Here is an 11,523-nt window from a genome sequence, read left to right on the forward strand (position 1 = left end):
ACATTAAAAACAAAAGTTACATTATTGGGCCTTTGTTATTAACTTCTGTCAAGGCAGCTTTGACTTCTGGTGACCCTACGAATGAGAAACCTCCAAGACTTTCTATCATCAAGAACCTTTTAAGATTGCAAAATTAGGAGTGATTAAATGGGTCCTCTCTAGTTAGGAATAGCCAATAGGATTCCAGGTTCAGCAATTGCCTTTACCTTTCTCTGAGGCTGAGAGAGTATGACTTGCTCAAGGCCACCCAGTTGGTTTCCAAGGCCAAGGAGGGATTCAAACTCTGGTTCTCCCAAAGTCCTTGTCCAATGTTCACTGTGCCAATGTGACAGCTACCATATGAGCAGCATGATGCAGCAGCTGCGATCTTAGGCTGCATCAATAGGAGTGTAGTGTCTAGATCGAGGGACATAATAGTGCCAGTTTATTCTGCTTTAGCCAGACCTCACCTGCAATACTTCGTCCAGTTCTGGGCCCCACAATTTAAGAAGGATGTGGACAAGCGGGAATGTGTCCAGAGTAAGATGACCAAAATGGTGAAAGCTCAAATAAGTGCTATGAGGAGTGGCTTGGGGAGCTGGGTATGCTTAGCTTGAGGAAGAGAAGGTTATGAGGTGACATGAACGCCTTGTTTAAATATTTGAAAGGACGCCATAGTGAGGATAGAGCAAGCTTGTTTTCTACTGCTCCAGAGACCAATGGATTCAAACTACAGGAAAGAAAGATTCCACCTAAACTTTAGGAAGAAATTCCTGGTGGATTGGAAAATGCTGTTCAACAATGGAAGACGCTTCTTAGGAGAGTGGTGGGTTCTTCTTCTTTTGAGATTTTTAAACAGAGGTTGGATGGCCATCTGTTGGGAGTGCTTGGATTGTGTCTTCCTGCATGGCAGAATGGAGTTGGATTGGATGGCCTTTGGGGTCTCTACCAGCTCTATGATTCTATGTCCATATAAATTCATATTTTTTATTGATGTAATCCTGCCTCGATCCATAGGGAGAGGTGGGAAATATATTATTATTATTATTATTATTATTATTATTATTATTATTATATAGAGGCCATTTTCACTATGCAAGAACAATGTAGGATCTTGCCCCATATGTGGTTTCTTTGAGACAACTATAGTGTTTGGTTTTGCTCTCCCCTTGCCATTTTCACTTTCACTGGAATGCTGGTAAAGTAGAAAGATGTATTTAAAGAGCCTACTCAATACAATTGTTGTTTGTGAAGTTGACGGCTTTCATGGCCAGAATCCATAACTTTTTGTGGGTTTTTCGGGCTATGTGGCTGTGTTCTGGAAGAGTTTATTACTGATGTTTCACCAGCAAACGTCAGGAATAAATATGGTTACATAGCCCAAAACCCCCACAAAAAACATTCTTGTTGGTGTCTTCAAATTATTTATGATTTACAGCGACCCTAAGGTGAACCTATCATGGGTTTTCCTTGGCAAGATTTGTTCAGAAGGACTTTGCCTTTGCCTCTCTCTGAGGCTGAGAAAGTGTAACTTGCCTATAGTCACCCAATGGGTTTCCATGGCAGTGTGTGGATTCGAACCCTGGTCCTTAGAGTCATAGTCCAATGCTCAAACCATCACTTTGCCTCTCCCCTGTAGCATAGTATATGTGAAATGGCATGGGATACTGGGATCTGCACAATAGAGCCAACCTTTTCCAATGGTATGGAGAAAGAAGCCCCCCAAAGCAGAATTGACAAGTGATTATTGGGGGTGGAGCAACAGATATAGCCAAAATGAGCATGGCTTTTAAAAAATGAATGCTTTCTGTGAGAGCTAGAGGTGAGGGAGAAAACTGATCTGGGATTTTTGAAAATAGCAATGCATCTGCATTGCCCAGTCTGTTCACGCCAGAATATTCCTGAAGTATCCTGGCCAGTACAGACAGGACCGTAGTTTCCAACAGCATCGCGCCACAGAGACAAAGTACTAATAAGTCTATGTTTTATCCCCCTAATCTCCCCACACATACTTCCACCCCTTTTGCAAATACTCGTAACATCATAATAAATTAATTCCTTTTTAGTGCAACTCTTTTCTCTGTTTTTAACTGTATTGTTCTTTTAATATTGTGAAGCTGCTCTAAGGCCCTCATCACACTAGTGAAATCTGTTCAGAATTGGGATTTAAACTAGACTTAAGGAGACCATGCGACAGTTTACAAGGAAGGGCAAAATTCTGCCCCTTCTTGTCTGCTACCCCACTTTTGTACTTTGAACTCATTTTGCAGCAACTGACCTAAGCAAGGAGAGAACATGAGAGGAAGAGAAACTGAGACATTTTAAAAGAAGCTGAAAACATACAATTAATCGGGATGAAACTGGGACAGTTAAGTTAAAAACTTAAATGTTTTTAAAAAACCCGCAAATGTGGGAAGTTTATCACACGACATTCCTGCAAACGTGAATTAACACGAAAATAAACCAAAGGTAAAATGGAGAAAAACGGCAGCTTGAAGCCCCAAGGACACCCCTTTCCAGGCTGCGGGATGCAGCCTTTTGCAGCTTCCTACGGCCTGGACAAGCGGCGGATCGGGGCCTCAGGGCTGCCGCTGTGGAAGTCTTAAACTGAATTAATACAATAAATGTCAGCCTTCCCAGCCTTGGGTCCTTCCAGATGTTGTCACTACAGCTTCTATCATCTCCAGCCAGCACTGCCAATGGTTAGCAATGGTGGGAGTTAGAGTATAAAACATCTGGAGGGATGGGTTGAGAAGGAAGACTGTTTTATATTATGCAAATAACATTTTCTCCGCAATCACGTCACAACATAATAAGTTCCATATCCATGGCTGTTTCTCTTTATGTTTCCCATGTGACAAAACTGATTATCTTAGAAAAGGGCAGGTGCATTTTTATCCACCTAGTCAAGCTTTCCCAAACCTGGTGCCTTCCAGATGTGCTGGACTACAATCTCTCTCAACCCCAACCAGCTTCACCTTCGCATATATTACATACAATTTCTGCAACAGAAATGGATCAAGATTAGCCAGTAAACTCTCCAAGCTCCAAGTACAGCATGGACTTAAATCTGTATAGTCCTACTTTGTGTTTTCTTATGCACAAAGTTTTGTACGCATGGTCTCAAGTCAGCATGAAAGACGTTTGCTAATTGGAAGTTTCTTGTATGTATAAATAGCAAAATAGATATGTACATTTTTCATGTATGAACTTTATAATCGCGCATATATGATACTGAGTGTTGGGGAAGTCTATGGAACTGAGGAGGAAGCACAGCTGCTCCTATTCACCTGCTTTCATCTTGCTCATGAAATTGCTAGTAGCTTTAAGCAAATCATCTTCTCTCAGCTGGCCACTCCCAGCCCAATTTATGATACACTTTTCCCTCCACATTTGCAGCTTTGATTATTCATGGAGTATATTAATATGTTCTCTCTAGGAATATCTAGCTCCTCCAGCACAACTCTATGGTCAACTTGAACCAAAAGTCGCACTGAAGAACTTAGAGATTTCTACAGAGAACACTCCACTAAGCATTTCTATGGTCAGTGGCAGGTGTTGACCACAAAGTTGCACTGGAGAACCTAGACCTAATCTCACTCATACATTAGATGTGCATAGTATGGATGCAGAGAACTAGCATGCTGCTGTAGAATCATAGAATCGTAGAGTTGGAAGAGACCACTAGGGCCATCCAGTCCAACCCCCTGCCATGCAGGAAATCCAATTCAAAGCATCCCTGACAGATGGCCATCCAGCCTCTGTTTAAAGACCTCCAAGGAAGGAGACTCTATGGTTTGCCTAATGTTGGATTAGGATTCCAGAAGACCAGGGTTTAAATCATTGCTCAGCCATGGAAAGAAATTGGGGGCCTTGGACAAGTCACACTCTCACAGCCTCAGAAGAAGTGTCTAGAGGAGGGTGACTGAAATGGTGAAAGATCTGGAAATCATGCCCTATGAGGAGCAATTTAGGAAGCTGGGTATGTTTAGCCTGGAGAAGAGAAGGTTAGGTGATATGATCATACTGTTATTAAATAGTGGGATAGAAATGGGATTTTCTCTATAATGGTGGGATCCTACTGCACAGCCTCATGGCAGAGCAGTAGCTATTCTGCAGCCAATTCATGCTTCTCCTGCATCTTTTAATCAATGGGAAAATTGCGTTAATAGCTGTCATTCCCACATTTAAGGCAGCATTGAAGATGTGGGCGCAATGTCATCTGGGGTAAATCGGAGATTGGTGATCCCACATAGTGTTCTTTGTTTCTCTACAGCAGCAGACTTTTCTGAGCTTCCTTTTTTTATTTTAAAGCCATAATCGAGCAAGTTTAACATTCAACAGGATGGTGGACGATAATATTTGTCACCAACTTGTTATCATTTTGCAATTGCATGATAATGCAAAAAAGAGCACTGGTATTTTGGTTGTTCTTCTTTCTTTGTTTGTTCAACCTTTATTAGGCGTACAACGCCATACATTTACAATAAAACTTCAGGATCATTGTTTTGAAATGTAAGCCATAAATTGGTTGCCTCCACTAGAAAACTGGCCATTAACCTGGTAGTATGCTGGTTCCGATCTTCTAATAAATACTCCACTGATAACCAATCCAAACAAATATTCATTTCCAATAACCTCCTTAAAATTTACATTTTAATATTTTAACATTTCCCCTAGGAATTATATACAGTGGACAAAACAATAAAAGATGAAGAAGAATGTCAGGAGCTTATGCACAATGACATGTATGATTAAAAAACAGAGTCTGTAATATCTGCCCCAGTCACATTTGAGGGGTGTACATTCAGCCTTGCAAATAGGAAGGCCTTCCGTGACAACAGCAACGCAAGAGTTTGGAAATAATCTGGAATCCTACCATGCAAGGAGGGAATACCGAGCATCGATGGAGAAGAAACCCTAGGAGGTTTTGGATATGACAGCTGATATTCTCTCTCCACAAGGCAGAGGTTGTTTCAGTTGTTTAAAAGGGTGCTACTGTATTGGGAGGGAATGCAGTATTCTTCCACAGAAAGAAGGGTGACGATAGAAAGTTCCATGGCAGTTGAGGGCTCACCCAGGAGCCTGTTGTACAGAGATGCTGAGTTCTTGGCAGGAAGAGAAATTGAGATTTTGGGCAGAGAGACAGTTAAGGTAAGTTGGGTTTAGGTGGGGAATGATATTGCTTTTCTTCCAGAGAAATAAATCTTGATTCTGCCCATGGAAGGAGGGTAATCTCCTTGTAAAAACATTATTTTATCCTATGGTAAAGTATATACTCTGTTCATAGGTAAAGCTCTCAATGGAGTTTATAAAGAAATACATGTTTTTTTCCTGCCCATAGAAGGAAGGCAATCTGCACTGAGTACTTGTGAAGGCATTGTTTTATTCCAGGGTAAATTATGTACTCTGCTCATAGGTAAAACTCTCAATGGAGTTTACAGATTAAATAACAACCACAAAAATCATCAGTCTGTTAAATAAATATACATAATTTAGGAAAGATTGTCTCCCTTCTATCATGTTTTCATGTTCTTCGTATCAAAATGTGAAGCTGCCTTTAGTCTATCTGCCACAGTGCCCTCTAAGCTTTTTTAAGATGGATAAATAGAACCCTAATTTCCAAGTTACAAGAAATGAAACTCCATTCCGGGCGGGCTATGGAGTTGAGACTGCCATGGTCGCCTTAGTTGATGATCTCCGTCTGGGCATGGACAGGGGGAACGTGTCCCTGTTAGTGCTCTTGGACATCTCAGCGGCCTTCGATACCATTGACCATGGTATCCTTCTGGGACGCCTGAGGGAGTTGGGAATTGGGGGCACTGCTCTGCAGTGGTTCCGTTCCTACCTCTCGGGCAGATCCCAGATGGTGGAGCTGGGGGACTGTCGCTCCGACAGGAGGGCCCTGACATCTGGTGTCCCTCAGGGAGCGATTTTGTCCCCTATGCTATTCAACATTTACATGAAGCCGCTGGGAGAGATCATCCGGAGACATGGGGCGCGGTGTTATCAGTACGCTGATGACACCCAGATAATTTTCTCTACGTCTCCGACTGATGCAATAACTAAGGATGGCATCTCTCCTCTAGATGCCTGCTTGGCGTCAGTAATGGGCTGGATGAGGGAGAACAAACTCAGTGTGAATCCAGGGAAAACGGAAGTACTGGTGATAGGCTCCCCGGTTCCTGGTGGTGAGATCTGTCACCCGGCCCTGAACGGGGTCACGCTCCCCCTGAAGGACTCGGTGCGCAGCTTGGGAGTACTCCTTGATTCGTCGCTCCAGCTGACTTCTCAGGTGGATGCGACGGTCAGGAGTGCCTGTTATCAGCTTCGGCTGATACGCCAGCTGCGTCCCTACCTGGACCGAAAGGACCTAGAATCTGTTGTACATGCTTTGGTAACCTCTCGACTGGATTTCTGCAATGCGCTCTACATGGGGCAACCCTTGTACCAAACTCGGAAGCTGCAATTAGTGCAGAATATGGCAGCCAGATTGGTCGCTGGTAGTTCCAGGTCGGACCATATAACACCTATTTTAAAAGATCTTCACTGGCTGCCTATTCGCTTCCGGGCTCAATACAAGGTGTTGGTTTTGACCTATAAAGCCCTAAATGGCTTGGGCCCAGGGTACTTGGAGGACCGCCTCTCCCCACACAATCCACCCCGCACACTCAGAACATCTGGGACCAAATTGCTGGAGGTCCCTAGGTCTAATTTGACTCGGACCTCACAGAGGGCTTTTACCACTGCTGCCCCTGTACTTTGGAATAAGCTCCCTGCAGAGCTCCGCTCCGCCGCCTCATTAGATGTTTTTAAAAAACAACTGAAAACATATCTATTCCGGCTGGCCTTCCCACCTTAATTTGTTTGTCTGTTTCTCCTGCCCCTTTTTTTTCCCTCTTCGACCCTGGATTGATGATTGTCTTTGCCTTTTCTACTGCCCCTGGTATATGTATTTTTTATTTTATTGTTCCTGTTCCTGTTTTTGTAATAATGGTTTTAACTGTTGACTGAATTTTATCTATATTGTAATGTTTTTTATAACTTTGTAAGCCGCCCTGATCATTTTCTTGGAAGGGCGGGGTAGAAATAAAATTTATTATTTATTATTATTATTTTGTTCTCTGCTAGTCAGACCTCAGCTGGACTACTAGGGATTGTCATATGTATATCTCCTTCCAGAAAGCTACTATGAAAGCTCTGGTTTGATCCTTACTATGACCATTACTACTGTTTGTGTGTATGTGCCTTCGAGTCTTATGTTGATTTATGACAACTCCATGAATTTCATGGAACCTTATCACATATGGGGGGGGGGGGGTTGCAGCTCAGATCCGCAGTCACTCCCATTCTAGCAAGGCAAAGCGTGATGTTTTTTCACACCAGATCCAGAGTCACTTCTGTCTACCAATGTGAATTAAGGGTAAAACATGATGTTTTACCACACCTGGTTGCCTTTCTGTTGCCCTTCCGAACTGAGGGGGAAGCGGAGTCAGTTCTATTCCAAGCAAGTCACGTGATACGGATTCAAGCAAAGCGGAGTGAGTGCACATTGTATTACCTCACCAGAGGGTTCAATGATTCAAATTGGCCCCTTTGCACATGCTCAGTGGGGCTCTGGATGCTGTCCTCCTTCCCTGCCCCCTCCTTAGCTGTTATCCTTCATCGGGGTCTAGGAGAAGGCAGGGGATGATGGGATAGGTGGCAGGTTGGCAGAGAGGGTGAGGTGGGGATGCAGGAGCAGTCTGGGGATGATGGGATGGGTGGCAGGGGGTCACTGGGACCAGGATTGGGATGCTGAAGAAGGCAGGGGATGGTGGGATAGGTCGCAGGGGGTTGCTGGGGCCAGGATTGGGATGCAGGAGAAGGCAGAGGATGATGGGATAGGTCACTGGGGGTCACTGGGGCCAGGATTGGGTTGCAGGAGAAGGCAGGGGATGATGGGATAAGTCACTGGGGGTTACTGGGGCCATGATTGGGATGCAGGAGAAGGCAGGGGATGATGGAATAGGTCGCTGAGGGTTGCTGGGGCCAGGATTGGGATGCAGGAGAAGGCAGGGGATGATGGGATAGGTCGCTGGGGGTTACTGGGGCCATGATTGGGATGCAGGAGAAGGCAGGGGATGATGGGATGGGTGCCAGGGTGGCAGAGGGGCGAGATGGGGTGAAGGAGGAGGAGGGAAATGACGGAGCAGGATGCAGGGGGCCAAGGGGGGCAACATCGGAGTGGTTTTCCACACCAGACCAATTCGAAGTGAAATCGAAGTGAGCTTGAATGCAAATTCTGTGAATTCCCTTTTTTTCTGAATTCATCAAAATGAGGAGTCACTTTGGAATCACTGCGGAAGCGCCACGGAAGGAGCTCCCATAGAAAGGAATGGCATCTGATAACACATTCACATTGTGACGTGAATCTGCATCATTGGAAGCGCAGTCACGTCGGACCTGACCTGCAAAAGCTCTAAAAATCTCCGTGTGATAGACCTCATAGAGTCATCTCAGGCAAGGAATACTCAGAGGCAGTTTTTGCAGTTTTATTGTTAACTGCCATCAAGTCGACTTCGACTTATAGCAGCCCTCTGAGTGAGAGACCCACAGATCCCCCTGTCATCTGGCTCCCTGTTCAGGTCTTGCAGACTCAGGTTAGCTGTGGCTTCCTTGATTGAATCTATCCATCTGTATGCAGTCTTCCCCTATTCCTACTGCCTTCCACCTTGCCAAGTATTATTATCTTTGCTAGTGAATCATGTCTTCCCATGATATGGCCAAAGTGCAACAGTCTCCATTTAGTCATTGTGGCTTCTAGGGATAGTCCAGGCTTCATTTGCTCTGTGACCCATTTATTTGTCTTTTAGCAGTCCATAGAACTCTTCTCCAGCACCCCATCTCAAATGATTCTCTTCCTATCCACTTAACTGTCCAGGTTTTGCAGCCATACATAGAAAGTGGAAATATGATGGCACGAACAAATCCTAACTTTAGTATTCAATGATGTTTCTTGACACTTCAGGATCTTGTCTAGTTCCTTCATAGCTGCTCTTCCAAGTCCTAGTCTTCTTCTGTTTTCTTGACCGCAGTCTCCATTTTGTCAGTTTTTTCCTCTGAGATATAGTCTATAGCACCTGATATTCATTGGCAGTCTCCCATCCAAGTACTAACTATGGCAGACCCTGCAAAGCTTCCAAGTTCAGATAGAATCTGGTGCCTTTAGGGTATCTAGACCCTGCATTACTACTACTACTACTACTACTACTTGTTGTGTGCCTTCAAGACATTCCTGACTTATGGCAGACCCAAGTCTCAGCCATGAAACCCACTGGGTCACACACTCACAGCCTCAGAGAATGGTAATAACAAACCCCCTCTGTAGAAACATGTCACAAAAACCCCACAATAGGTTCACCTGTGGGTTTCATGACCAGGAACTGAACCCTGATCTCCAGAGTCATAGTCCAGTGTTCAAACCACTACGCCATGCTAATTCTCACTACTACTACTACTACTACTACTACTACTATCCTGTCTTTTCCCCAGCTCAGGATTTTAGGCAGCTTACAAAGATTAAATCAGAAACAGGTAAAAAAACTGAATTCATAGAAAGGTTAAAAATACAATTAAACTGACAACAGACTTAATGACAGTTAAAAGCATGGCCATTGAAAAGAAAACACCATCAATATTGTATGTTATGAGTAACTAATCCTCAAAGGTTTGCCAAAACAATAAGGTTTTGACATGCCTACTGAAGAAAAACAGACAGCGCACCAATCTAAGCACTCTAGGAACAGAATTCCAGAACCTGTGAGCAGCCACCAAGAAAACCCTCTTCCATGTCTACCCTTCAGATAACCTGATTAATCTTCTGTCACCCCACTTTTTCAGCTGTCCTCTGGTTTCTTCAATTGCTGCACACTGTGTTCAATGTGCAAAAGCAGTTTGTACTCAGCTAACTCAGAAAAGAGGGCAGCAGTGGCAGAACCTTGCCCTTCCCAGTAAGCTCAAGTAAAGGAAAACTGCTGCAGCCTCTTGTATCTTGTGTGTTCTTCCACATTTATAACTTATGCCACCTGATACTGCTTAGCTGCACCTCCCAGTTTTCATCTGAAATGTTGGAGGGTATGACTGTGTTCTCACTAAACGTACCTGTGAGGGTGGTGGGACAGAGAGAGGGCCTCCTGAGAAGACCTCAAAACATGACCAGCTTCATAGGGGAGAATACAGTCATTCAGAAATCCTGGAACCAGATGTATAGGCCATATTTCCACAAAGATCATGCTTCCCCAAAGAGGCAGCAGTCATCATGTGGGTTGTGAAATAAAATCAAAGGTTCCTGTCTTCTCTTGACTCCTGGTTGTTGAGCTTGGAGAGTGAAATTTCCTATAATAACATTACCAAGAACAATCATCTTTTTTGCAAAAACTTCAAAAAACAAGTGGTTTGAGTGTTGGACTAAGACTCTGGAGATGAGGGTTTGATTCCCATCTCGGCCATGGAAACCCACTGGGAGAACTTGGGCAAGTCACACTCTCTCAGCCTCAGGGGAAAGCAATGGCAAACCTCCGCTGAACAAATCTTGGCAAGAAAACCCAATGATGGGTTCACTTGAGAGTTGCCATAAGTTGGAAATGACATGAAGGTGCATAACAACAACAACAGCAACAACAACAACAACAACAACAACAACCAAAGCATGATTAGTGTATAGCAAAGTTGTTGTTGTTGTTGTTGTTGTTGTTGTTGTTGTTGTGTGCTTTCAAGTCATTTTTGACTTATGGCCACCACCCTAAGGCAAACTTCTCACTGGGTTTTCTGGGGCTGAGAGTGTGTGACTTGCCCAAGGTCACCTGGTGCATTTTCATGGCCAAGCAGAGAATCGAACCCTGGTCTCCACATTGTAGTTTGAGCATAAATACCCTGCAACATTAAACACATGAAAATTGGGACATGCGTGGCCAAGCAACATGTAAGTTGTGGTCAAGATGGCAAAAGTTATTAATGAAGAACAGCACACAAGCTAGAAGAAGCTGCAGTAGGGCAACCATTTCTGTCTGAATAGTGAAACTTGTTTTTCTGAGGAAGATAGTCTCTTTGCAAGAGTAGTATCACCGCTTATGTCTGAGAATGGTCCTTTCCTTTATTTTGCTTTGTTGTACCTCAAAACTGCTCAGCCTTGGTGCAACTATTTGATTTTTACTGCTCTCCAGGCCTGTAGCACATAAAAGGACACCCACACTCATTGCAAGGGGTAAAGGATCCAGAACTCTTACTGAGTGCTTGGCAGGAAGGAATAAAATCGTTAAATCTTTACTGAGGAGATTATCACATGGCTTTTTTATCTGATCTGGGCAGAGGCTGTCTCCAAACTGGAGGCATCCTGTACCTGGGTCAGGACTTCTCCTGTACTGAGCAACGAACAAAAAAGAACTGTTTTTTGTTCAGTACAGGAGATGTCCTGATTTGGGTCCAGGATGCCTCCTATCTGGGCATGCAGCTGTGCGATAACATCCATTTTTACACAATATCATCCTGTGCCCAGATCGGGAG

The sequence above is a fragment of the Sceloporus occidentalis genome, unplaced genomic scaffold (assembly GCF_023333645.1).
Source record: "Sceloporus occidentalis isolate IW3139 unplaced genomic scaffold, rSceOcc1.0.p SCAF_2, whole genome shotgun sequence".
Taxonomy (NCBI): Eukaryota; Metazoa; Chordata; class Lepidosauria; order Squamata; family Phrynosomatidae; genus Sceloporus; species Sceloporus occidentalis.